The sequence below is a fragment of the Pogona vitticeps genome, chromosome 2, assembly GCF_051106095.1.
Source record: "Pogona vitticeps strain Pit_001003342236 chromosome 2, PviZW2.1, whole genome shotgun sequence".
In the NCBI taxonomy this organism is placed as follows: Eukaryota; Metazoa; Chordata; class Lepidosauria; order Squamata; family Agamidae; genus Pogona; species Pogona vitticeps.
In genome coordinates this window covers 82,005,656-82,020,069 of record NC_135784.1, presented here as the reverse complement: position 1 = coordinate 82,020,069, position 14,414 = coordinate 82,005,656, and the positions used below count along the sequence as shown (strand labels likewise).

General features: G+C 40.8%; 1 protein-coding gene across 4 annotated transcripts in view; it reads left to right on the top strand.

Moving 5' to 3' along the window:
* The window catches only part of BSN (bassoon presynaptic cytomatrix protein), a 344,713-nt gene that overhangs the window by 259,847 nt on the left and 70,452 nt on the right, over window positions 1-14,414 (top strand). The gene's annotated exons all lie outside the window — the stretch shown is intronic.

Sequence of the window (14,414 nt, the reverse complement as noted above, 5' to 3'; positions counted from 1 at the left end):
ACTTTCAAGGTTTTCACAGGCTACAAATGAGTTGGTCTTTAAGGCTCTAGAGGACTCTGTTGTTTTTACATTTTCATTAATATTTTCGAGCTGAGAATTGTACAAGTAAACACTGTCTCAGCAGCATCTTTCCTTCCAAGGCACCTTGAAATTTCGCAGTAGACTTTACAGATCATAGCAGCGTTTGGAGAGAAAAATTTCTCATTTGTCATCTGTCATTTGCTGCCTTTGTTCAATCCCCTTGGGAGACTGTAAAAGGTATGTGAATTGGGGTAAACCTCTGCTTGTTTGTGCCCTTCTCCTTTTCTCTCCTTTCTTTACTTGTACTGTATAGGAGTGTGCAAGCAAAAGAAAGGAAAAGAGGAAGGCATGAACCCTTTTCAGGTACTTTAAATAGATGAACAGTATGGATGTGTTTCCATTGTTTGCCTCATGTGGAGAGTGAGAGTCTTTTCCGTGTATGGACCTCCTATACAGAATCCCGTATGTTTCAATGTTCGGGATCAGGTGAAAAGCCTCCATTCATAGCAGGGGCTCTACTCTTTAGAAATGTCCTCTCCAAGTGAGAACAGTGACAGAAACTGTGACAGCAGGATACAAACCTCCTCCTCCTCCTCCTCTCTTTAACCTATTCTGATAAGATCCTCAGTTGGGCTCTTCTGAAACACAAAACCAAATAAATATATCTGTCTTTTAATTTTTTAAAAAACAAACCACCTAATGATGGTTGATCAGTAATAGCACAGCTTGGCAATGCTTTACTCAGAAGGAATGCCATTCATTTCAATAGAATTTTCTGTCAGATAAGGTTATTTGGGGGCTGTACTCTTAGCCACTAACATAAGAGAAGCATCCACATATTCATTTATGGTTCCTGGCTTTAGGGTACATTTTGTTTTTGAGAGAGCTGTATAAAACTACTGCATGGAAGAGTGCCTACTGCATGCCTTAAGGTTATGCAGTCCATATCCATTAGACACTGAAAGCATTTTTCTTTCTTGAGTATGAAGCAGAAGTATGTGTAGGAAAGTATGGAGCTTTCATTGCCTTATTCAGATGATAAATCAGAGGACGAGCCTTACAGGGACAAGGCTAGATATTATTATCCATCTTTAATGTATTCATTTATATCCGGTATCCTGTGATGTGTAACTAAGCAAACAGATCTTTATCTCTAAACCAACTAATCATATTCAAGAGTGTTACTTCTCACAAAGTGGTCTATTTCCTTTCTCTTATTTGCCTTCCCAAATTATTATCTTACTACGATGGCAACTTCCGGAGCGGCTTCACCCTTCCCGTTCTGGGCACTTCGGAATCTGCTCCCCCAAACGAAGGGCTCAGAACGAGTGGGCTGTTCTCTGTTTGAAGGTTTGCCAAAAAGCAGTCCTCTCTTTGAAAATTGCTTCTGTCTCTAAGATCTACACATGATTTAAAGATAGAGGACCATGAGGAGAGACATCAGGGACTTAAAAATTGTACCGGGACAGCAGACTCAGCAGGTCTTAGTCTTCCCCACTTTGGTGAGATGTGCTGTGATTCTTTTTGAATTACAATGTTCTTTTCTAAGAATGCATCCAATGTATATATAAATTAACATAGATAATTTTATACAACTTGCTATTCTGTTTGTCTTCTGTTTCAGTGATTCACATCTTCATTTCTGATGATATGTATGTGGGCACTCTAGCCTTATCTCATGATCAAACCTATCCTGTAGCAGTTACCATGGGGGTAAAATGCAAGTTTGTCAAACTATGATTACTGTTTGAGTAGGGATGTAATTTCTACATAAGGCTCTCCCTCTCTGTTATGATTTTCTTTCTATACTACATTCATCATCTGATGCCTTGTCTAGATTTTCTTCATCTGTGACCTGGCAGCTCCAACCTAACACCTTTCAGTTATAGTGCCTCTTTCTGGAGATTCTCTTTTAGTGTAAAAGATGTTATTTTTGTTATTGTTTATGATTATTATTCTGTAGTTTAAGGTATTTTATGTTGGTATTTTGTGGTAATCTATTTTGGCTTTGTTTTTAATTGGTGCACAGGATATATGTTTCTAATACTGTATAAACATATGCATGCAAGATGTGACTCTTCTCTTGTTGCAGGAGATATAGTGGAATGCATGTATAATATCTGTGTAATATACAGTATGTGTAATGGGATAACAGATATGTTTTCAGAAGATATTGGCTTTCCCCTGGGGGCAGTAGCTGATAGGGGTAATAACTGTGTTATTTGAAGTGAGTAGACATATGTAAGTAGCAATGAATTGGAACGTCTTGATAAGATGAAAGGAGTAGAAAGGAATGGTTTAACAACAGACAAAGGGGCAGATGGGGTTTACATATTGTAGAAACAAGGGAGCTCTGTATAGTTGTATAATTTGTAGTAGCATTTAGTTGAAAGCTTTCTGAAGAGAGAGATGTGTTTTCATATGGTGTAATGGTTGTAACCCGCACTGCAATCTGGCAGTAAAATAGGATGAAAACTTAAATACTGTACGTAGAACTGTCTTCTATAGACTTCTTAATAGAGAGTGTACATAGATCTTCATAATTTGGGAAAAAGCTGCTGCTGAGTATTTTCTCTTGTCATTTTCCTCCAGTGAAGTTTTCTCACTTGATTCAACTTAAATTTAGTTAAATGTAACTACATCCTGAAAACTCATTGTGAATGTTTTAGTCACCCTCTGTTACTCTCTGTTGTGAGTTTCTAGCTTTAGAATTTAATTAAAGTGGAAGTAGGTGGACAAGACTTGCTATTTATATCTTTAAGACTGGCACTCTTAATATTGTTTTCACTTGCACTTTCCTAGATGGAAATTTCAATTCTCACTAGAAAAACGCATTCTGTTTTAAACAAGAGGTCAAAGGACTGCAGCAAAATCATTAGGAACATTGTGTCAATGCACTTCCATTTTTTCTATGCCTTATGAGTATGGCTAAGTATTTAAAGTCTGCTCTGATCAAAAGAAGCAGTACAAAATTCTGTTTTAGAGCTTAAGGCCTTTCTAGCAACATATCACAATGAATATCCAACCCTGAAGATATGCATTGTCCCTGCCACCCCATAGGGATAACTGAAGCAAAGGTAGGAGTCCAGCTGCCTTAATGCATGTTAATGATGGGGATGGGTTCACAGGAAAAATCCTGAGTAGACGGTGATTCAGAACACGCTAAACCCGATTAAACTGGGTTTTTTCAGTAATGTAGCTGCCTTCTAAACTTCAGATCAGGAAGCTCCTGTTTCCAAAGATGGATAATTTCACTAGATGGGTCTACAATCTTTTTTACATGCATAAACCTTTCAGCTTCAACCTCTCTGCCCTCAGTTTTTTCATAATGAAATAATTTAATGTATGGATAACATCATGTAAGTGGAACACTTCAAATACTCCAGACTGTAACATGAGGATCAAACTGCATGTACAGTATACTATTGATAGGCAACTTCAGCTGATCTGAAGGCCAATTTTTCAGACTGGCTGGTGGCTCAAGGGACTGTTGTCCTCTAGGGGGCATGGCAAAAATTGAAAGGGGCTTATTGGTCAATATGGCTAACTGATGAATCCCTTCTCTGTCTTTTTGTTTTAGTTTTTAATTTAAAAAATAGATTACAGTATTCAGAACTTCAATGAAATAGATTGCCACAATATGCAAAAACTCTATAGCTGTAAGATTAAGATTAAGAACTCTTTTTAAACAAAACAAAATAAATAAAAATAGCTGTGATCATAAGGAACCCTGATGCCACCCATCACTTTACTCCCAAACTTCGTGATACTGTACATGTATTCCATTATTATCTTATTTATTCAAGACACTTAAATCCAATGACCACTGAAAACAAAATTTAATGGAATGTGAAATCCAATACAAGCAAATACAATAAGAGCTGAGATAATTATTAATGAAGAAAATGTATGTACACAAAAAGCAAAAAAAAAAAATAAAAAAATCAATGGCTACCTTGTGCTTGGTGAACTGATGCCAATTTCTTGATGTCTGGAACCATTTTTGTTAATCTCATTCTTAAATCGCCATGCTCAGTGATCTTCAACATGTTCCTTGACTTAGAAAGGATCTGTTGGACGGCGCTGAAGCCCCTCTCCACTAAGTAAGTGGAAGGAAAGGCTAAAATAAGCAATTTAACTTCCTCCCACAATATTGGGTAAGTGTTCCTCATTTTCACCCAAAAAGCTTCATAGCCATAACTCTGAAAATGTGATTGGGCTTCACAGTCATGTTTCAGATTTGTCAGAAATATTACAAAGTGTTCCTATTGTTAAAGAAAACAAGCCTTTCTCTAGTGCTGTGAGAGGAACCCCTGCTTGTAGGTTTGATAACTGCTTAGCAATAAGAATGAGGATTTTCTCTCTCCCAGACCTAAAGAAAGACTGTCTTTCTCCAGCACTATGAGGGATTCTCCTTGTTTTCATGCTGCAAGGCAGGAGTTATTGCTCCACAACTCTGTTTACATGGGCACTATTTTTCTTTTTACCAAAGAGGCAGAAGCTGGATCCTTTGACACTGGGCAGGAAAGTGCATAGATCAAGCATGGGGCTGCTCTCTCAAATTTCAGGAGGGAGGGTCATTAGTTGTCTGGGCATTGAGGGAGCCGGCTTCGTTGGGCATCTGAGGCAGAGCACAATGGTTCCAAGTGAGACCACCTCGGAAATGGTGGCTTGGTAGCGAGGGACCAGAGCGCGCGCTGCAAGGAAAGGGGCGGATCACCCAAGTTGATGGCTACCAATCGGAGCTTGTAGACTGCACCCCGGCACTCCCAGTCCAGCAGCCCCTCCACTGACAGGAAAGAAATGCTGCCACCGCCCAAGGTTTGCAGCAAAAAGGCGCCCTCACCACCCTGGAGGCTCGGCACCACACTTGCCAGCCTTTCCTTCATCCCCTCCTCATCTGGGTCCAAGACAGACACATGGCCATGTAGTCTTGCCACCAATATCCAAGTGCCATAAATATTATAATTCTAAAAAGCATGTCACACAACTCTTAAAGGCACAGGAACCCTTTCCCACCCACCACCAGCCATAAGGACAGGAGGAAAGCTTTGCAGGAAGCATCTGCCCTCTGGAGCTGGGTCTGATGGGGATGCCTGCTAGTCTGCTCGCTCCGCCCCCCCCCCGTGTCTCTCCAAGCCCCCGCTCGGACTGCTCTCCTGACTTACTTTGAAAAGGTGGGAGGGGGAAGAGAGAGAGAGTGTGTGTGTGTGTGTCGAGGCCACGCGCAGCTCACTCCCCCCGTCTCTCCAAGCCACGGCTTGGACTGCTCTCCTGACTTTGAAAAGGGTGGGGAAGAGAGGGAGGGAGGGAGTGTGTTGAGGCCATGCGCAGCTCGCTCCCCCCCGTCTCTCCAAGCCCCCGCTCCGACTGCTCTCCTGACTTACTTTGAAAAGGTGGGGGGAAGAGAGAGAGAGAGAGAGAGAGAGAGAGTAGGCCGGGCAGCTCGCTCCACCGCCCCCCTACCGCCCCCTTCTGTTCCTTTCGCCCCCATGCCACCCCTTTTCATTCTACCACCCCCCTGAAAAATGAAAACGCCCCCTGGTGGGCGTTACCGCCCAGGTTAAGAACCTAGGTTTTACCCTATCTATGGAATGTATCCTCCCTCAGTGGTCACAGGGAACCGGCTTTGGCATCATTTTCCAGCAATGAATTAATTAAATTCAGTGGGCAAAATCCTGTTATATAAAGTTACCCCAGCATAAACTGGATCTGACATTGAAAATAATTGACAGTTTCTGGTTCTGACGCTTCCTTTTGGCTTGGAGAATCCTTTGGGAACATTAGGACTGGCGTGTATGCGTGTGGGGATGACTGGGACTGTCTGTGGTGATCCAGCAGCAGTTTTTAAATATTAAAGACTCCCCACCTGCCCCCATCCCAAGGCTACAAAGGTTTCCCCAAGACAAAAGGAAGCCCTAGGGAGCCTCGGAAGGGTAGGTAGGAAACTTTCAATTAGTTTAATTATTTCCAGTGGCAGATCCACTTTACAGCATCATAACTTTATACCAGAAGATTTGCCCAATGACAAATTTCACAATTGAAACTTTTCCCTGACTGGGTTATTCTAATACATTTATTATTTTCTAATAGTTTTTTCCCCCTGTAAACAAGTTCCTAAAAATCCTGCTTGCTCACGTTCATATATTCCTGCCTCTGATAACAATAACCACAGAATTAGGATTGTATGGTAATGATGGTCTCTACAGACTACAATAATTAGCTGTTTATCTTGTATATGAACACAGAATGTTTATTACTGAGGGAAATTGCTTGATTTCAGGATGTCCACTATATATGAAACCACTAGAGAAAAATCTGAGCAAATCTGAACAGATGCTTTTGCAGCAAGTCTTGGTCTATGAACTTTCTGTCATACCATAGAGGGAAAAGCAAAAGCGACAGGCTGTGATTATATGTTGCCTCAGGAAAATTTAAGTTTTCAGCCTGACTTGAAGTAAATCAGTTGGGCAACTGAATCAAGCCTTATACCAAGCTGTCCATCACACACATTGTTGCATAGTTTTGAGTGTTGATGTGGACGTGTGTGTACATGGTTCAATAGGTGTTGATCACATTGAACCATATATCCCTAAGCCAGTTGTGCATTTTATGGCTATAGACGTGGCATAGAGCTGATTACAAGAAGTATAGCTTTTCTTTTTGCAGGCTGTCCATCGCTGCATTTCTGTTTTTCCAATCACCATGGCAACTATCTTTATTTCAATGGGTTATTTTTATTCCCAGTTCCTGCAGTACCATCCATCTCCCTGAGGATTAGCACTTGCTGCTTCTCACCAGGAGAAAGCTATAATCATGCTAACAAACTTCACCACACAGCAGGAACTAATGGATCTTCTGGAAAAGTCAGAGTCATCAAGAGAGTTAATTGCTCTGTTACCTGAAATGTAGTGAGCCCAACTGGTACATCACTGAAGAGATGTACCTTGGGATCATGGGGATAGGCTACTAAACATACTGTATTCATAAATAAGTAATGCTGTGTTCTGGCAGGGGATTGACTTATCATCAGCCCTTTTGCACCTCAGGGTGAAAGAGTTTATATGCCTAACTCACTTGTGAGCAGCTAAAAAGTCATCATATTTAAGTTTTCATACCAAGGGTCCAATGTCCCACACAGTTCCAAAATGGCATAGCACCGTACAGGTTAGCGGACTGCTGCATAGGAAACATGTGGGATTCTCCTACTTGTTGCAAAGTTGAAGTGGCTGGCCATTTCCTTCTTCAACTGTGTTTTGACAAAGTCTGTTGCTCTTTATGGAGCTTCAGGCACTGTACAGTTGCTTCTATATGTCTCCCGTATCCTTGTAGGAAAATAAAGTTTGGGGGGAACACATACTATGTAGAATTGATTGCAATCAGAGAAAAGTTAATGCACATCAAAACAAACCGCTGTACTGCAGCCAAAACTGTGCTCACGACCTGGGGTTCAATCCCAGGTAGCCGGCTCAAGGTTGACTCAGCCTTCTGTCCTTCCAAGGTCGGTAAAATGAGTACCCAGCTCGCTGGGGGGGTGGCAATGTGTAACCTGTATAATTAACTTGTAAACTGCCCAGAGAGTGCTTGAAGCACTATGGGGCAGTATATAAGCAGCACACTTTTTGCTTTTAGAGATCACTAAGGCAGATTCTTTAATAGGGATGTATACTAGCACCAAAATTCAGATTCAGAATTATAGCCCTTCAGATTCGGATTTCGGAAATTCATAATTTCTGGATTTCCAGCACTCCATTATAGTTAGTATGAATACTATGTAGTAATTCTTTTCCCCTTTAAAAAACACAAACAGGCAAAACATTTTGAAAAGATTTTCCCATGTCCTCTGTCACCTTCCCTATGACTGTGTCAAATAAAAGGAGTACACATCAACAGCCAGTAGTATTACATATTAGGAAATTGCTGTTAATGGGCATACTGATTGAACCATTAACATCGGAATGCTGGCAGGAAATGCCAACAGCACTGGGGAGGCAGAGGACAGATCACAATCGGGAGCGAGCAAATATGCGGGATAGCATTGGCAGGCAGTCTGGAGGAGTAGATAGCCTGTGGTGGGTGGGAACTGTGCCAACAGCCTGGGACACATGACAGTCAAGTGAGTGAGCAGTCATGGGGTAGCCATTGGAAAAATGAAAGAGGCAAAAGGAGGGGGCAGCAGACTGAACCATTGCATACTATGAGCTGAGCATGCCATTCTGTCTTTCTGATAGGGGACTTCAGGGAAGTCCAGCAATGGTAGGTTGATCTTAAGAAAATTATGTTTTTCTACAGATCTAGTTTCTAGGCATGAATGGTGTGGACTGACAGTGTCTCCGGCCTGAGCGGACACTCTCATTAGGCACACTAGTTGGTGGGCCAGACAGCAATCTGATGGTCAACTTGGTCTTCAAACAGACTCCTTCTCAGCCCAGTAAGACAAGGGATCGGTCTCTTTTGGTTTGCAGGGCTCCTCTGCCTCTGCCATGTCCTTCCTCTGGCATGGTATCTCAGGAGGACAGGCCCCTGCTGTGTTTATCAAGACAGTGTTCCAGAAAGGATGCCCTGTTGTTTCAGGAGTGAGGGACTTCAACTGCAGAATACATGCTGGTACTGCTGTTTGGGGTATTATGAACATTGATAGTTTCTTCCTGCTCTTTGTCACCCCTCAGTACTAGCTGGACCTTCTTCACTAGTTGCTACTGAATGTGATGGGAAGTTGTCTGGCATCCACTGCATGTTTTAATTCGGGGTTCAACAGGGTTGCTAGAACACATTATTAGTTTTATTTATATGCCACATTTCTCCCAACAAGGGACTGAAGGCAGCTGAACATACCCCTTCTTCTTCCACAAAGAGGTAGACCTGAAGTGTAGCAGGTCCCTAGGCTTGCTTGCCAGGATCACGACTTCAGTTTGGAAAAATGCTGTTCTCCCTCTGTGGAATCCCTCATCTATACTCTCTAAATACCAACCAAGGCTTGGAATATTGGGATCTCGTGGCTGCCTCCCCACTGAGGACCTGTGTTGCACTCTCAACACTTTGGAGGACAGGGACTTGTTCCATAATGCCGCACTCTTTTCTGTACAGAAGAATACCCATACAAATGGAAGTCTCCAGTGTCAAATCATGGTGTGCCTTTCCTGCTCCAGCGTTCTTTCAAGCTGGTAGAAAGCCTGTTTCTATCGAGTTGCCACCTTCTGGATTAGGTGATACACTGGCAATCCCGATTTTTCTTGCCTCTGTTGCAACTGTCCACTGCCCTGGACACTGTGGTGAAAATGCCCTGCCACCTTTCTGGTCCCCTCTATTAGATTAGGTATGCATGTGTCCTCCATGGCAACCCCAAAAGGGAGACATTGAATTCTCTGGCCCCACCACACTTGGTGTCAGAGTGTGTTTACGTTTCAGCTCTCAAAAAATTACTCCAGTATGCATGAGAAATAGGTTTCGCTTTCACCTCTTTCTCTAGAAACAGAAACCTTGCCTTTTTCTTTCTAATGTATATGAACTCCAAGAATTATTATTACAGATATCAGATGTGGATTCGGATATATTTGGAACTGTACAGATATGGCATATTTCTGGATCCAGATGTACATTTCTCCTCTTTATATCTCTTAAGTGTAAATTGTTTTGAAATCCTAATCTGATCTGAGGCACCACTACAAACCTTAGTTCCCTAGTGGCAAGAGGTGGATTTTTTGTAAAGCATGAAATAAAATCTGTGTGACACAGAGAAGCTTGCAGCCCAAGCAGAACAACATCTCCTTTGTTGCTGATGTGCTGTGTTGTTTACGTATACATAGATTTGTGAACATTATCGGTGATCCTTTCAGAACTATTGGGAAGCTAAGGTTTGTCTGGAAGCCAATGTGGTCTTTAGGGAACAGAATATGAATACAATTGGCAGTGTGTAGGAAGGCCCTGCTTGCTGAACCATATATGCGACCACAGTGTATCTGAAAATAGCTTCCGCAGCCTGATCCACTGATCTAGAAATGATATATAACAGGAGAAAAACTGAAAAATGCTGCCCTCTGACATGACATACAAATGATCAGGAATCAGGAGTTCAGACAAAATCTCACCCAGGAAATTTTGCTAAGTGATGAAAAGAAAGCAGCTCTCAAATATGTGCTGTTCCAAGGGAGGAATATCAGAATAGAGATTATACAGTAAAAGATTATTATGACTGAGGATAAACTTCAGAAAGCAGGATCCAAAATTACTCATAGAATAGGGAGGCAAAATGCACTCCTGGGCCTTCCAAGTCCCCTTCATTTAAAATATTTGGGGTAAATTGCCAGAAAGTATCCTTAACTCTCTAGGGGTGTAGGGGCAGTTGTGCCATGTTTTAATTGTCCTTAACACACCTGGAGCTCCCTAAAATACCTATCAGTCTTTTAAAAAAATGTAAAAAAAGTTTTTAAAAAGACATTTTTAAAAAGATGATTTAGTCAATAGAATGCATGTGGGAGCTTTTTCATTTTTAAAAAATCATTTAAAATTAATCCCAATTTCATTTAACAAAATCCATTGTAGCAGTCTTTACTACTACTACTACTACTACTACTACTACTACTACTACTACTACTACTACTACTACTACTACTACTACTGCAAATCAGCTTCTTGGCTCATGCCCCTTCGCCATCTAGCCCCTTTTCCTTGCAGTGAGTAACCCTCTGTCTGCTGGCAGAGCTTAAGAATGGCCCTCAGTCCAACTAAGGTCATCCATCCCAGTATAGCAGTAGTGTCCAACCTTGGGCCTCCAGATGTTCTTGGACTTCAACTCCCAAAAATCCTGGGCAGCAAAGGTGGTGGTGAAGGTTTCTGGGAGTTGTAGTCCAAGAACATCTGGAGGCCCAAGGCTGGGGATCACTGCAGTATAGGACATCAGCTACAGAACAGCTCCTTGTTTACAAAGGCATCTCTTGCTCTCCATTACCTTAAGCCCAAATGATTTTTGTATATGGTAAACTGTTACTTGGCAAGTTTATCAAGATTGAGTATCAGTTGAATTCCAAGTATCAGGTTTGTATGATCCTGAGAAAATACTGTGCTTTACTGAGAACACATGCTGTGATTGTTTATTGATGGAGGCTCATGATGCAAGAGGTCCTTGACAGTATCACCTTTGTGATACTGTCAAACAATGAAGATTTTACAGAGTTAATGTTATTGAAATCTTCACTGCACTGTTGCACTACTAAATGAGTTTCCTGTGAATAAACGGACTAAACTAATTTTAGGATCAAACTTTATATTTAAATTTCTTACTAGATTTATTCATCCTTTAAAATCATCATTTAAAATGAGATTTAAGTACAAACACTTATTAAAGCATAACTTCCAGCATACATCCTTCATATCAGAGGAGACACTGCTGTATGGGCAGTTCTATAGAAACCTTTTTCAAGCATCACCATGCTTTAACCAACACATGGGAAAGAGCTGCCTGCCCTAGCTCCTTTGTTGTTGCTTTCTGTAGAAGTTTGTGTAGGGGAGAATCCTGTTCACAGGGAGCAAAGACTCTGATTTTCTGGGACTCTTTCTCACCCTGAGAGCCCCCTGTAAGGCCCGAAACCTCTTCCCTGCAGATGTGTTAGTTTCCACATGTAGAAAACAACAATAGGGGAGGAGATGGAGCAGGCCCTTTGACTTCACTGTACTTTACTTCCCAAGGCATTTTTTGTTAAAGTTGTAGGATTACATATGTTTTATAATGTATTTCAAAAGATTTAGTTCTTGCTGATAGCATATGCAATTATACTAATCAGGTTATACTAATCAGGTTTATTGCTTATTTACTTACTTATTTGTTCAACTTCTATACCGCCCATCTGACTACAAGGCCACTCTAGGTGGTTTACATTAAAAAATATAAGACACAATTAAAACAATCAGTGACGGATATAAAACTCAAATTAAGCAAGTCATACTACCATTGATAACTTTATGGTCTGTAAATCCTTATGTGGTTTGGGTTATTTGATGGATCATATCTACCCATATAACTCTTCTTGGGTCTTGGAGGCCCTCTGCTCTGTCTTGTCAACTTTGCATGTTAGTAGATTGGTACCCAAGAGAGGTTCTTCTTGGTGGTTGCCCCAAGAGTATGGAATGCCTTCCGTTCTGAGACTAGGCTGTCTTTCTCTCTCCTGTCTTTTCCTGTCCTTTTAGCAACAAGTGAAAACCTTTCTTTTCAGCCAGGCTTCTGATATTTAATTTCAACACTTTACCCACTTTATCATTTTAAATGACTTTTAAATATTTTTGATATTTTTAAAATTGTTTTTAGATGTGTGCTTTAATGGTTAATTTCTTTTTAATGGTTGCAATATTTTGTTTTAATTCCTGTTTGTTTTATTAGTCTTGTGAGCTGCATTGAGTCCCTTTCCCAGGTGAAAGTGGCATAAAAATGGAATCAATCATTCAAAAACTGTAAGATATCAACAATTTTATGACTTGGCCTGTGTTGGGGGTAAAGATGATTGGGGATTCCCACTTCCCATGGAGCTGGCTAGAATGCCCAGTAGTTGGGAAGGATATTAGCTGCAATCGAACAGTTATCAGTGAAATATGGGTTCCCCATGCCTGGTCTAAGCCAAATTTGTGAGTACTGTACACTGTTACTACCGTAAAATAAAAGACATAACTACATAAGCATACTTTGTAGAAGTGTCAATCAATTCTTTATTTACAGTAAAAGCTCTCCTAAACCTATCATACAGAGAAGTGGACAACCCAGATCCACACAGTCTCTGCAATACGTAACAATATCAAACACAGACATAAAACAAACAAGTGTACAACAAGTATAAAGCAAAGAAGTATACAAGCAATTCAAAACCCTCCATACCAATACCAGAGTCAAGTATGGGGAAATTTCTGAAACTTGAGAATTGCCAGACAGAACCCAGCAACATTGTACGATATCTTATTATCCCTGTCCAAGAGGAGATACTCGAGTCTAGTTTTCTCTGATTGGCTAGTGATGTTTTCAATCAATGGAGTAATAATCTGATTTCATGCTACTGCATAATGCGGGCAGGGGAAAAACATGTGCTCCATGGACTTGACCTCGCCAAGGGAGGACATGCAAGTGGGACATTCTTGTACTTCCCTTCAAGCATACCAGAGGGGAGGGTAGCGCACCTTGCCAGAGTAAAAGCTCTCCTAAACCTTTTTGCTTCCAGTAATGTTAGATAATTAGTTGGTTCTGTAACATTATAGGCCTTTTCCATAGTGTTTTGCAGGCTAGAAAGATGTGATTTGTCTTCAATGCTTTGTAGAAGTGTTATAAAATCTGACAGTATTTGTATATTTCTGCCCTTAAGGAAAATAAATACAGTAATGGTTATTATTACTGATCCCTTATTGTAGACTTTAAATATTCCACTATATTAATTTATAGCATCCTGATTCGGCTTTCATCAACCTACTGTAAGATTTTTCTTATAAATCCTGAAGCCAAAAATCTTATTGTAGTACAGTACTGACCTATCACTAGAACTTATTGTTCCAGACCCAGTCTATTTGTCAATTCCTGAATGTACGTATGTCAGTTTAATTTTTAGATCTTGTTTCCTAGTCTGTCACTGAATCATTACATTGCTGCATTATTTTAGCACTAGTCCACTTCAGCAAAGTAAAAAACAAGATAGCGTTTGATATAAAATAGAAACAACTCTGAAGAACTCCAGCAGATTATTGCATTTCTATGCTGTGTATGTAGATGTTTGTATGCGTATGGAGAACTTTGGAACACTGACCTTTTTTCTCCTTTACTATCATACCCTAACCCTTTAAAGTCAACAGTTCCAGTATGAGCTTGACAGCAAAACATAAAAGGAGAGTCAGAGATTGGCAGGAAGGCAGTATCAAAGGAAGGTGGGCCGTGGGCACATATTGAACCACATCAGATTGAGAGGCACATGTGGACATCAGCATTAAAATGAGCTCGGGCCGTTACCTAACCAGAATGCAGTCACAAAAACAACAATGAATCAAGCCAATGCAAAGCTGAATCATTTCAATTCAGCTTCCAATGTAGTCATAGCTTTCCATGATGATAGCTGGGAAGCCCTCAAAATGGTTGGACTAGGTGACCTTAAATATACCTTCCAAATGTACAATCCTATGATTCTGTGTTTCCGTGTTACATTTCATCAGCATTTTGTTTTCCTGTTGTATACTTCTCTTATTTAGAGTGAGCCCCTAGTTACCCTCCCCCAACCACCCTGCCTCCATGGCATTTGCTGCATTGGGACTTCTGAGCTGAGCCTTAGCACTGACCTGAATAAAGAGAACAGCCGGTTACATTAATTATAGTCTCTGAGGAGAATGAATACAGCAGGATTTTTCAGAATGATGGCCTCATCGTTTTTAAC